This window comes from Carassius gibelio, chromosome B24 (genome assembly GCF_023724105.1).
Source record: "Carassius gibelio isolate Cgi1373 ecotype wild population from Czech Republic chromosome B24, carGib1.2-hapl.c, whole genome shotgun sequence".
Lineage (NCBI taxonomy): Eukaryota > Metazoa > Chordata > Actinopteri > Cypriniformes > Cyprinidae > Carassius > Carassius gibelio.
This window is the reverse complement of record NC_068419.1, coordinates 6,635,269-6,650,527: the sequence shown is the minus strand read 5'-3', so window position 1 is coordinate 6,650,527 and position 15,259 is coordinate 6,635,269.

Genomic DNA, 15,259 nt, shown 5'->3' with positions numbered 1-15,259 from the left:
AATTTAGTTTTACTAAAAAGCTAAAAGATACCGTTACGTCCATTTCGATTATCTATACTGTTTTCCAGTCCTGTCAGAATTCATCTTGTATTTCATTCTTTCAAAGAGTTCACCCCAAAATGGAAATGAACTGAAAATCAGGGTGCCGAAGATGTAGATGGGTAATTTTCTTCATCAGAACAGGTATGGAGAAATGTACTGTTACATCACTCTCTCCCCAGTTTGTCCTCTGCAGTGAATGGGTGCCGCCAAAGTGAGAGTCCAAACATCTGATGAAAACATCACAATAATGCACAAGAAATCCAGTCCATTAATTAACACCTTGTAAAGTAAAAAAAAGAAGCTATTTTGGAGAGTTTTCACTTGTAAACAGTGCTTGTTCTGTGCATATTTCTCTCCTGATTCTGACGAGATAACTTTTTTTTTTTTGTCAATGGAAAAAGCAATATTATGGATAGAGGACTCAAGCAATGGGTTAAATTGAAAAAACATTTTAATGCTGCTTACAAACCTTCAGCTCTTCACTTCACAAGATGTTAATTTATGGATTACTTTTGGATTATTGTGATATTTTTATCAGCAATTCAGACCCTCATTCTGACCGCACCCATTCACTGCAGAGGATCCATTGGTAAGCAAGTGATGTAATGCAAAATGTCTCCAAATCTGATGAAGAAACAAACTTATCTACAACTTGGATGTCCTGAGGATGAGTAAATTTTCATTCTTGGGTGGACTGTTCCTTTAATGTGTAGACATACTCTTTTAAATATAAAAAATATATACAGTGTATCAAATTTTTTTACCTACATGTAAAGCACTTTGTCTAATTACCACAGGTTTTTGCAAGAGGAATCTAATGCGGAACAAACAAGGAACATTGCTTTTCTATCATTCTCCGGTAACAGGCCACAATTTAGCAGTACACTGACTGCTGGAAAATAACAACTACTGCATCACATGCATACACAAAAAAACCCTGAGATTTATATTTCAATTGTGTATGATTAATAATGACATATTATAAATTAATCAGTAGTATAAATGTCTGAAGACAAATGTTATATGCTGCTCTAGTGAAAAACGTATACAATTAATGAATACAAAAGTAATACAGTACATTTTTTTGAACCACAGAACCTCAAGTGTACTGGTACTGCACTAATTACCGCAGCGAGGAACCCAATGCAGCAAAAAACATTTTTTTTCCTGCCTAAGCTGCTCTCCAGTGACAGAGCACAGGGAAGCAGTGTCTCCAGACAGAAATGATTACCTGAAATGGTCATTTTGCACCAGCTCTCCTAAAATTATTATGGATTTTAAATGCAAGTTTATTAGTAGTTGATTTTGATATAGATTTTCCCCCCCCCCCAGTCAATGCAGGTTTAATTTAGGTTTATCACTGCTCAATATCTTAAAAAATATGCCTGGAAGAGAGAGAAATGACACTGGAGAAATAGGATGGGTGGTTTCAGTATTTGAGATATTAATAGAGTGCAGTATTTGAAAGCGTGTGTATTTATTAGTGGCATTGCATTGGGATATAATCTTGTGCGGTCGCAGCTATCTGCGGCAGCACATACTGATTCAAAACAATGATACAAACCCCAAGAAATGCAGAAAACAAAAGCAGCTACTTTCCCTCTCATAAATCACTGGAAACCTCTTTTCCATTACAGCTGAACAAATAACATCTCCGTATTACAAAACACCTGAAGCGCCGGAAGGCTTCTGCAACAGTCGATGGCCAATAATAATCTAATATTAGCTTTGTCGCAACACTCTTTGTTGAGTGTTGTGAGGTAGAGTGACGGTAAAAGTGAGAGACAAAGAGAAAATGCGGATAGAATGGATAGAGGGGAGTTCAAGGTGAGGTGTGTAATTTTCGCTTCATTAATACTGTATATTCAGTATGTGAGATTTGGAATAGTTAATCCCAAATCATAATATTTTGAAAGCAGTATGTGTAATATTTCAGGTGGATTCTCTAAGTACTGTACGTAAAAAACATTTTTTTTTAAGTCTGTTAACTGAGAGCAATAGTACAATAAAGCATATGTGGTATCAAGATTGTAATTTTATTATGTGGAAGTTTGTTGCATTACTACCATATACATGCTTCAGCCTACATACTTTCCATTCACCAGCGAAGTACATAATTGTAGTGCATAGTAGCAATGAGTGAATTATGATGCAGCCAGTGAGCTGTTAAACTGATTTCCACTGTCTCGTTTTCTCTTTCTTTCTCTCTCTCTCTCTCTCACCTCTGCAGAAAATGAATAACGACAGTTTATTCCAACACAGAGTTTGGTCAGCCCGTCCCATGATGCACATCTCAATCATCCTTGTCATTACCCTGTGCTGATTAGTTTAAACAAAGTGTCGACGGAGCGCATCAGGGAGAAACGGCTCTCAGGGGTACTTTTCGTTTAAACCCCCAGCATGGTGCAATGCATCCAAATGCCTCCTTACATCACTGTGTGCCTGCAGGGACGAGGAAGACATGGTTGATCTTCCTCACTCCCTGTGTTGAATTCTACAGGCTCTCCTGTGCGCCTGCTTCACAGATCTCTGCTCAAACAAAAATGGCTGAAGGAGTGATCTGTCTCATGGCCCATCAGACCGAGGCATCCTGTTTCTGTTGTTGAGGTGCTGCTTCATGCTTGCACGGGGGATTCAGCGAATCCCTTTGTTCCCAATTTCCTCCTTCCTCGCCCCCAGTGGAATCAGAGTTCTTCTCACAAAATCACTGATTTTCAGGAAGGCTTATTTTAAAAAGTTGTTCTTTTATTTGCCCTCCCTCTGGGCTCAGAGTCTGACTTTCTGTAACCGATCCAGAGAGGTCACGTTTGATCTTACATAAAGACAGATAGAGCTAGAAGTTTTAAGAAAGTTTTCTAGAGTTCAGAACTTACTGAGTCATACTGTAAATGTCCCTCATTGCACAAAACCCACCTGATTCCTTGTTTTAGTGCAGGATTGGCATCTAATCATATACAAGAGTCAGTCTGTCTATAAGGACTCAGTTTGAAAAAATGGATTCTGACCGTAGGACTGGACACAGCCAGACGTTTTTTTCTTTTTTTTTTAGTAGAATTGATTGCAATTTAGTCTTAAAGAGCAGCAATTCTTCAATTGCATTTTCAAATATTGCAACATACAGTGTGCATTTAGGATTTAATATTAAAAACAGAACGCACAGCATCTTGTGCAAAATACATAAAAATCACACACATTGAAACAACACTTAATTGTACTCTTTTTAGCTCTCCTTATACAGTCCAAATTAAAATATGTGCTGGAAATATGCTGCATTAACTGTTTTTACTTTTTGTTGTTGTTGTTGTTGTTGTTTATTGCCATTTTCAGTCGTCTTCTTCAACTAAGACTTAACAAGCAACCGTGAGTGTCTGGTGGACACACCGATTAGTGCAGTTAATTCCAGACACGTGCAGAAGATACACATGTGCACAAGGTTGAAAAAGTTATGCACAGTCTAGCAAGCACTGCTAAAAATGACATTTAGATTATTTAAATTGTTTTGTGTTTCTGAGCAAGATGCCTGATGGTGAAATTTAAATGATGTGTTTTTGAGCAAGATGAAAATGGGGGTATTTGCTAATGTTTAATATTAATGTTATTTGGGCATGTTGGGGTCTACCATTTTACTGAAGAGCTGTGCTTGAAGATAATTTCAAACCGATGGGACCAGATTGTTTATACCCTGGTCCCGAATAGACCATTCCAGGATGATACAAGTTGTAATCTTTGGAGAAGATCCACCAATATGTTCTTTCTGTCTAAAGCCCTTATGCTTGAAGCATGGTTTTAACCTTGTGAGAAACCTTTTTTACTCAAAGTTAAACCAAATAGTTTTAGAGTATCTAGCAAAAATAGATATAGTATAACTATAAACTTTCTCATCAGGAAAATAGCCACAGAAGCTGACATGGCGTTTAACAAACAAACTTTGGTTTTCTATAGCAAAATTTGTTTTACTTTTTTCCATGTTGCTACTCAGTTGGTTATTGCAAATATCATTGTAATGCCCAGTCACCTTTTCTTGCATTTCCAGTTAGAAGAATACATTATTTACAGAAAAAGGAGAAACGATAGCATTGTTAGCTATAAAACATTTACTGTAGGACAAAAGGGTTTGAGGGTTGTTCTCTTAATATAAAGGTTTCCTCCAAGTGTTTTCCTTTCTTCTTCTGAAGCCGAAATAAGACTCTAAAATTGAAACTAACCAACTAGATCTCAGCTTTAGAGTGAAATCTAATTATACACAGCAAATCATTCTAAAATTGGATTTTTTTTGTCACTCTTGTGGTACAACGTTTCAGGATGTAGGATGCTAATTCATATCAGACCTGAGGCAACTTCAGCATAAAACATTTAATGAAACATGCTAAGTGGAGTGACTCTAGCCTGGGGAGTTACATAAAATCCATATAATCCTTTTACTTTCCATGTTGTCAGCTCCTGTCAAAGTACAAAATACATTCCTCATATGAGAAATAACAAGATTTAATTGACTAAACTATGTGCATGTGGTCTGAGTGTTGGAGCCACAGGAGCTGTTACTGACAGAGTGCTGGAAACACATAGCCACACCAGACACCATAGCTGCCATTGTTTCCGCAGTTTACAACTTGTTGTGGAAAGGCAAAGAAAGCATCTGCCCAACAAATGAACATATGTTAGCAGATGAAGCCTGTTAGAGCCAAACAAATGAGGTTCCCTCCACAACTGATGAGTCTTCATACGCAAGTCTGTTTATTAGAAACTTTGTTGGAAATATGAATGGAGTCTTGGGGTTGTGGGTTGTTTAGAAATATAAAAAGCGATGGATGTTTTATTGAGTCAGTGTCTGTGTGAGTGTCTGTTGGTGGATATCTGATCCATTTATTAGTGCTGCTATTTGAGGCACATATTGAGCAATTAGACAGTAATGATTTTCCCTTGGCGACTGAGAAAATTGGAAAGAAAATCCCATAGACTTGCACTAAAGGGGGATATAAAATATTTCTATTTATCCATCCATCCATCCATCCATCCATCCATCCATCAATCACAGTGAATGGACGGACGGTCCGGAATGACAGTTATTTAAAATTTTTTTTTTAATGCATGGGTCAATGTATACTAAATACAACAAAGAAACGCCCTATTTAAGATTAAATTATGAGTTGAAAATATAGCACATAGTACAGTGAACTGAAGTGGTGAATCGTTTTTATGGACCAGTTAATTTATTTCTGATAAAATGAATCAAACTTTCCTGCACTACTTATATGAGAGAGGGATGAATCGGTTTTCCCTGAGTTATACACACGAAAGAGAGAGAGAGAACCGTTTACAATAAATTGATTCAATGGAATGAATCATTCTATGTAATTATGAGACCAAAATGATGATGACCAAACCAATGCACTAGAATGAATACGAGTAGCATTTTCTTGCACTTCAAATGAAGAAAGCAAAAAGAGGTGTATGCATTTGATTAAACCCCTCTTATAAAAAGTAAAGCCTTCTAACACACTACAGTGCTATTTGCCTTTATAAGTAGCTAGATTATTATATATATAAAAAAAAACAGCTGTACCACTGTCACATTACAGAGAATGTGGTTAAATTAGTATGCATATTTGGATGGGCTTGTTATAGTGTTGTTTTTTTCAACTGCAGTGTGGACATAGTGTTAAAGTGGCAGACTTGATAGAAAAAAAATAATGTCTTTTGCAAAAATCCTTTAGGGCAAAAGCCAAAGCACATTCACATCTTATAGTAAATGCTAGCAATGAATGTGTGATAGGCTAATTGCCCCAGACTTCGAACCATTTAATGTTTGTTTCTTTATTTTTTCACCCTTAAGTACACACAAATCCTTATCACCAACATCATCAATTAAATGTTGAATCAAATGGCAACCCAGGAGCCAACAGAATCAGAAAACAACAACAGCTCAATAGAGTGAAGAGACAGACAGCAGGCTAGATTTTCTTCTCGAACTCAACATAAGCTACTTTTACTTTTAACAAATGATAGTTTTTATCCAAAACAAACTGTACGCAATTTATATACTAGAGCACTTATTAAAGTATGTGATAGCTGGTGTGTTCAAAATCATAAGTTGCATCCGAAGTTGCATAATGCATGACTATATTTTAGGTGAAAACAGTATGTGAAAAGAGAAGTATATATTCACAGTATAAAATAGAAGCAGAAAAATCTCTGGATGACCTATTATTTTCTGTGAGATTCTGAAGTGTGCATCCAATAGACACTTTAAGAGGAATTGTGACATATGAAAGTGAATGGCTACCAGCAGCTTTTTGGTCACCAACGTTCATCAAAATATAATTTTTTATGTCTCACTCAACATAAACTCATTAAACTTGAGGATGAGCATCATGAAAAAGATAAAAGTTTGGGGTGAACTAACTTTCATAACCAAGCACAATAAAGATAAAGATATAGATAAAGCTATCTTTTTTTGAAAGAATAAGTACCGAATAATTAAAAACATTGACAATCAAAATCCATCCTGATTTAAAGAACTCGAGCATTGCTGATAACAAACAAGATGTTATGCATTGGTGTGGATGATAATATGGTTATCAGTTTTGGTATGAATGGGCCTTTATGCTCAAAAGTGTGTACTTTCCCAAAATAGACAACACATACTTTACTTTCACTGCATAGTAAAAGTATACAAATTGATACAACCTATATCGCTCCCATTCTAATCAAGCTGCAAGCATTGGGACGTAGACGGCTTTGTTGATTAAAATGGGAGCAATCTAGTTGTCACTTTGCTTGCTTGCAGTTTAGACACAGCGGTGCACTAAAATTGAGGCCGTGGGAGTCATTCATATACAAACCCATAAAATATTCCAGACAGTCTGCGATACACATTGTTGATTGATTTTTTTTTCAATGTTGTTTGCTTCCTTTGACATAACTGTGTCTGGGATGTGTTACTCATCATATTTCTAATCTTTTTAACATAAGCAGGGAACTGCAGGCGGCTGGAAGATGCCCTGTGATTGTCGGTGGTTAAAGCTGAGAAAGAGTCTCCTGTGGCTGCTGTGGTTTGGTATTCTATCACATGTGCACATTAACATGAATATGAATTAATGTAAATGCTCATCATCCTGTGCGTTTGCAAACTATAATTCAGGTGAGTTCGATATAATTTTCTTGTCCTTGGTAATGAGTTTGTGAACACTATTGTATTCTTCCTTGAAATTATATCATTTTATTTTTTGTTTCAAAAGCGAGTCCTCCACAATAGTCAGAAGACAGTAGCGTTTCAAACTGCTTTGTGCAACGTCTTGTGTATTTGAAATTGCATTTGACCCTAAACGCTTGCTGTGCATGTTCAATCAGCACACATTTATCAAAAGAAAAAAAGTTTCTTTTTGAAATCTTTTACTGGAGTGAAATGATTACCTCTGCCTCTTAAATGACTTCTGTTTTTGATTGAAATCATCTCATTTATTTAATTATTTATCAATTGTAAAATGTCAGCAAATTGCAATAAATAAATGAATAAATAGATAAGAGGGTCAATGATGAGTTTTAGTCCAGTCTATTTATTAAAAAAATACGTTAAAAATGCAAATCTTGTACATTTCCTATAACAAGCATATTTAAATTAAATCAAATGAACAAATTCATGGCATAAAAAAAAAAAAAAAAAACTTTACCCTGAAAAATAATGAAAACGTTTAAGATTTGGGCATTGTTTATGGGCTTGTGCTTTTTCTTCATTAAAAACACTTAAGTATGTCACATTACACAAGGAAAATTGGTCGCAGATGCGGTTTCATGTTGATTTAAAACCGTTTGTGTTTACTGTGAAGTGACCAACTTGCAAAGAACAATTTTAGCTAATGACACTGAGCAATGTTTAATTTTTAATACAGATAGCAGTAATTACGAAGCCATCTAAACACAGCCTTTCACGGTCATCAATAATTCAGCCAATCAATTCCAGCAGCACTTGGTTAGCAGCAGGCTTGGCAGAAGATTTATAACGATCTGTGGAGCATGGCTCCCTCTCGCAGTGTCAAATCACCGTTGGAGACAACGCAATAACACTTTTTCTCTGGTGCACATCACGTTAGATCTTTTTGTGCTGTTGCTTAACTTCATCAGTCAGGAAGTCTAAAACAAGTTACTGATTCATCTTTATATCATTAATATGGGTTTAATGTAACTTTAATGTTATATATTGTCTGCTGGCCGAGGTCCAGAAGTCAATTTTTCCTCTTTTGGCACCAAACCAACTTGGAATATGGGGATATTTTCTCCCAGGTAGGATCCAAACCATCATAAGGTTCCTGGACTATCTGAAAAAAAAAAAAAATCTACTTTCTGGTCGAGACTAGTTTTGTAAAAACTGCATCAAATAAAAGTCAGTTCAAGAGGACATCCTTGAAACATCTATTAAACATATTTTCACAGAATATTCTATGATGAGAGCCACTTTACATTCAGAATCCACCTACATGAGTTCTCAGTTTCCCGTCTTTTGATTTGTCCTTTGATCGTAGTTGTCAAGCGATACGCCTCCTCTCTTGGAGAACACAGTCTTCTCACCTGTCCTTTGCACGGCCAGCACTTGCCCCGTCCCGCTGGTGACGCTGACCATCTTCTGAGGGGCCACAAGCATTGAGGTGGATGAGGCTGGCGGTTTGAGCGTTATTCGCCTCGACACTCTGCTGCATCACGTTACAGTCCGTGGCAGCAGGACCTGATTGAACTTATTCAAATGCTGGGGTGTCTTTGAAGAGGGTAGATGGGAAGCTTTGTAAGGCAGCCCAGTGGGGCTCCGTGTTGACAGTCTCTCAGGTCTCTGAGAGAGAGAGACCTCGCAGAGCGCCTCGGGCCCTGTTCAGCATCGCTTTTCTTCTTTCTCTGATCACCTCGCCTCTTGTCTCAGCTCTACCCTTGAAGTCCGTGCACGCTATGAAAGACAAACAAGTGATGAGGGCTCACTTTCTGCCAGATTCACGTCACTGTCAGTGTCTTTCTGACATGTTGAACTTGGTATCCTTGAGTACTGAAGGTAGTTGAGATGAGAGAGTGGCGTGTTGAAGAGACATCAACTTTGGAAAAGACAACTTTGAAAGAAGGGAAGATCCCTTGGTTCAAGTGACTTTAAATAGAACTTCCAAAAAAAATGAATTAATGAATGAACACAAAATGCTAAAATAAATAAATTGTTCAAAAGTGTCATATATCAAAGCAAATATGGATATTATAACATTTATGGTGCAAACTGTGAAGTGAAAAAAAATTATCCTGGGTAGTGTTATTTGAATATTATATACATTACATATGCATATTGTATTTTTACTCCAGTTAATTTTATTAGTTTGTAATTTTGGTTTGTATTTTTGACAGTTTTATTCATTTTTATTTCACTGTTTGTTTTAGCTGTAGCAAGTTTTTTTATGGTTTTAATTTTAGTTTTAGTTAACTATAATAACCCTGCTTTATTGTTTGTCACATAATGAACTAGTTTAGTTAAGGTGAAGGAATTAGTTAATTCAGAAAAAAGTAATTATGCATTTTTGAGCTTTTATCCAAAAAAAAAGTGACTTACACTGCATTCAAGTCTGGTATTTATTTTATATCACATTCCTCTTTACATTTATAAGTTCAACTGCATTGAAATGCACAAAGAACCAAGTAAACCAAGACAATTATTGCCTCAAATATAATAGGTGCAGGACACCACAGGATGCAGCCATGCACACACACTTACATCACTGCTATCACACACTCTTAAGTTGTACACAGAAGCTGTGATTACAGTGTGGTTCAAAGATCAGATCTTAATGACACTTCTGAGCAGTAACGGCTCATTAGTCGATGCCTCTGCCATAATGAACACTTTTCCACCCATTAAACTCATTTGTTGTCCACAAGAGAACACTGGGCAGGTGAAGGAGATTAGCAAGTCTTCCCCCACTAAACGAAACCATTGGTTGGTCTCCCACTCCCCCCATGCACACTCACACACAGACCTTGCTGCCCTGACCCTTAACAGCCTCAAATCACACGATCAATAAATAGCAGAGCAGTTGCACTTGGGACTGGATGCTACAGCAGACTCATCAGAATTTGGCTATAGAGCTTGGGAAACTACGTCACTGCGCATTGCATTCTGGGTAGTCGCGGCCATGTTTGGGGACACGCTCATCAGTAAAAGTGAAATTGACAAGACATACAGATCAAGTGTAAGATTACATATAAAGAAAAACTCAACAAGGAAGCAAAGATGCGGTATTTAGAAAAAAATCAAGGCAATCAACGAACTCAATCTGCACGAACACAAAGAGTAGTCGGATGATCTTAAAGAGCTGCCGCTCGTAACCTTCCCCAATGTGTTTTCTTACCTTGTTTTTAGTGTCAGAGCGTACATCTCTGATCAGTTAAAAAATGATAAATCTCTCGAGTCTCACCTGCAATTTACAAATGGATGGGTGCAGAACCTTCAAATTTTTCCACGTCAACGAGCGGAAAACTGTTGTCTGCACAAAGGTCTTGAATTAATCAATTTTAACAATTGTCTTTCTATGTACCTTTTTCACTTATTACATTATCTATGTTCTTGATACTTGAAGGTTACTGTACTATACTTGAAGGATACTTACGGAAGATCTAAGCGGCCATGCACTTGAAGTGCACTGAACGTATAAATTAAATAATCTTCCCTTTTTTTTCAATTTTCACTGCCCTACCTGTGGTCCTGATACTTGTTTACCTAATTACCTTTTTATGTGTTACACTGCCCCTTTACTTTTTAATATGAGTTATTGTAAACTGTACAAATTAACCTCAGTGTGTATGATGCACAAATAAAGAGATACAGAATTGATCAATTTTGCTGTTTATTACTATAACAGGTGGTATGCAATATGCATAACACTGATAATGCAGGAGATGTGGTTCATGCAAAGGTAACATTTAATGTAACGTTAAGTCTGTCAAATCGATTAATCACATCCCAAAAAAAGTTGTTTATATAACGTACATTTCTGTATATTTATATATATATAAATGCACATACATATGTGAGTATATATCAGACCAAAGGGACAATCCTTCTTTTCCTTCTTACTGCTGCTAACCAAGCGATGTGACGCCACTTTGTTAACTCGGAGACCTGAGATCAAGCTGCGGTTTTTCCAGCGGGAAAATTTTTCCATGCCGGTCATGAGTACAAGTATGGCAGTTAATTACACAACAAGCTTTTACCATTGTAACTTATTTTTAGCTGTAGAGAGCAAACAAAACAGTCCAATCAATCCAATACAATACATACAGCAGTGCCCGTGTCCCAAAGTCCCAGAATGCATTGTGTTGCTGACGTCATGTTCCCAGACTCTATTTTTCTTTATTTTATTTCTAGCATTGAGGTACAGATCCATCCTTTACATTTACACTGAATATATATATATATATATATATATATATATATATATATATATGTGTGTGTGTGTGTGTGTGTGTGTGTGTGTGTGTAAATTCATAATTATTTGTTGGCTTTTTAGTATTTAAATTCAAATTGCAATTTTCGAATACTTATTTCGAATTCTAGACGGTACTTATTCTGATATTGGATCTTCAGACAAACTATCAGTATGCATTAGTGTTTATAATTTTTCAGTGACTCTTTCTGCAGAGCAGATTTCACTGTTGCACCAATGTTTGTCAATGTTTGGTGTTTCTCAATTGGCATTCTTAAGCAGTCTTGCATCCTTGTGTTTTTTTACTACATCGTCATCAACTGCTGAAGATCAGTTTCAGTGGCCAGATGAGTTGTTGATGTCGAGAATGCATCGAATGTAGACTTAAGAGCATCAAACCATTAGAAATCCCAGAAGACGCTGTACCTCTCACAAAGATGCATTCTGTGTCTTTCCATCCTTCCGAGTTTGTTCTTCCAAGGTAGCCTGGTAATACCAATCTCCACGAGAACAGAAGTCTGTTCTTTGCATTCTTAGTTTGTTGAGAAACAGCCTCTTTATAAATGAGTCATTGAATCATTTACTTAACCAACTGATTTAAAACACTGCATTATTCACTGCTGCGATTGTTCTGCTTTTGTTGAGGCTTTTGTTTGAAACGATTTTTGTTGGTGGATCAAAAACAAAGTATTGGCAATGTTGTTTTTAAGATTTAAGTTACTAAATCCACTCTGTAAGAAAGTTTTCCAGTAGTAGATATTGATTTGGTGATCACTTTGTTACCAAAAATCTTTAGCCAAAATGACATGATATTAGAATTTGAACAAGACAAAACAAGCTTTTGTTGGACTTTTGACTTAAAATATCATGGTAAGCCCTGGTCACTTTTACAATAGTAGTAGTCTAGATTTCATTCTGCACTGATATGAAATCATGCTTGGACTATTTGTGAAATTGCCTGTGAATTCTGATACCCTCAACCATAAAGGAAATTTTATATTCCAGTGTCAGGCCTGTAAAAATGCGAGCCAGCAATAAAGCCTAACCACCATTATATACAAAAAGCTTATGTCTCTCACAGCGACGAGATGTTAGTGGCCATGAAGTTCTGAAGGTTATGTGTACAATTACATCTGCCCACCAGGCGTTAAATACTCATTTCTGTAAAAGGCAGCAAATCCATACACCACCTGCTGTACTTCCCATCATAATCAGTGTAGCTTTAACACCTCTCCGCTTGTGCATTTTTCTAATAGCCGGACTTAATTACCTGCATAGAGCTTCATATCCTCATTGCAGTAGTTATGAAACGTCCCAGTTATGCTGAATTCCTTGTTAAGTTTGCTTTAGAGTCTTTTTAATGCACGGCTACCTTTTAGCTTAGCAATTCAGAATACCTCCTCCTCTTCTTTCAGCTTTTCTCTTTGAGGATTGCCTTGACTGACAGCGACGGAAACTCTCCTGATCTTTATTTTTTAAAATGGGTGGCTGTTTTATGATTTGAGGCTTAGCGTTCCTTTTGAAGGAATTATGGGCTGGCAGTTACGTGGCGTCTCTCTGTACCCATGCAGCCTGAATATTCAAAGTTAATGCCATCGGCCAGCCCTGTTTGATCTTTGTTCATCTGGCTTTGAGGAGACGGAGAAGAGACAGGCAGGTCCCATAAAGCCCCTGAAGAGAGAGGTGTGGGTGTTTTTCCTCCATTCCACAATAATGCTGCAAAAGACAGCACATGCAGAGAATTAATTGGGCATTTTCTTTGTTGGACAGCTCAGGTAATTACTGATGAAGTGAGGAGACAAAACCCAGGCAAACACCTCTGTTATGGTATATCTTTCGGAACAAATTAGAAAAACTACATCTTTCAAGTTTCCATGCATCCAGCAGAGCAATGCAGGTGATGGGGGTAGGGTTTATAGTCACATCTTCCTGTGATTGGATGATATATGTGTCAATCAAACAGTAGTGATCTGTGGAATCTTAGGAGGGTGTTTCCAGCCAAACACTGTCTGCTTTGAATATCGACGTAAAATAATATTTATAGCTAAGTCTTAGCACAAAATGCCTTTTGGCTTATTTTTCAGAGATTTGTTAACTGTTAAGACGTCCATAACACTGAATCAGTAAGCGGTTAATTAGAACTCACAAATTAATCATTCAGTGCAGTTTATTTTTTTTTGGAAGCCCATTTCTGCCACAAAATAAAATAAATAAATAAATAAAACTGTTATAGTGCCTTTTTTCTTTTCTTGCAGTTCTATTTTTATATCTCACAATTCATACTTTGGTTTGGTTTGGTCTGTGGTGTAAAAAACGTCAATTTCAAATTGAGAGATGTGAAACTCAAAGTAATTTTTTTTCCTTCTCACAATTCCAGGTTTACATTTCACAATCCTGAAAACACGTTTCGCAATGTTCATTGCTGCTTTTAATTTCAGACGCTAAATAAAAAAAATAAAAAGGTAAATGTGACTTTTAACATCACAATTCTGACCTTTTTCTTACAATTGCAATTTTATATCTTAGAATTCTGACTTTTCCAAACTGCGAGTTTTAACGTCTGGAAATTCTGAGTTTATATTGTTTCGATTTTTTTGAATTATTGTTTTGAATTTTATGTGTGTTTTCATTGTTTGTCTTGGTTGTGTGCTTGGGATGTACAATGTCTTGCTAACCACCAGAAACAATAATACAGAGAAGGAACAGCTTCCTGGAAGCTCCACTAAGAGCATGAACTGATTTTAAGCTTTAAACATGGATATTTGCTTTGGCTCTTACGCTGTTTAAGAACAAAAACACACTCCCACAGGCATATGGTCTTTTATGCATTTTCCGCTTTAGCTTTGTGAAATAGTCTAAGCATACATTTTGAGAAAACCATTTCACTTTTATTTTGACTATAAAGAGGTTACCAGTCTTTGATTAGGCAACCAACCCCCAGACAAGTTTGCTCAATTATAACACCTCTCCTCTTATTGTATGTCATATTTTTAAGTCACAGTTACCTCATATATCTTAGTAGTTTGAAATGTCATGCAGAAAAGTTCTTGAGATGCCGCTCAAATGGAGTCCATCCAGAGAGAGTCAAATCCTTTGAAAATCTCTTTAAATGCTAAACAGAGAATGCCTGCCACAAAGGCTCGTGGTGAAATGGCACACTCAAAGTCTTTGCCTAAAGAAAAATATCAAATTGGCATTCCTTTGAAAGCGTGAATAGAGATGTCCAATAATAATGCAGAGAATTCATTGCTGATCGAACCAGTGAGGATACACAGACATCAAACAGCGGATAGAGAGAGAGCTCTTATTCTTAAACGGAGACGGGGCTTTCACATTAAACGCAGTGCCTAATGAGACTCCATGTGTAGGTACCATCAGATTGTGTAGCTTCCAGCACTCGATTAGGAAAGGAGCCAGAGGGACCTGTGTGAAATGAGTGTGAAAGTTTTTCTAAAGTAAACACGCTGTTCTCATCCTGTTCAGACATCCCAGACGACCTGCTAATGAGCTGTAATGCATGATAAATGATACGAGGAAGTAATTAATTAAACAACGTGTTATGCATGAGTTAGCAAACATTTATTTTAACCAATGCAATTTTGGGATATTACAGCTCACATATTGGCATCTTTCAAACTGAAGGTATATGGGTCAGATAGATTGCACAGATGTCATTTAAAACCTTTTAAGATCTAAAGATGCACATACCAAACAGACAATAAAACGGACTGATCTGACGAAGCCGACAAACAATCCACAACTCCGTTTCATGG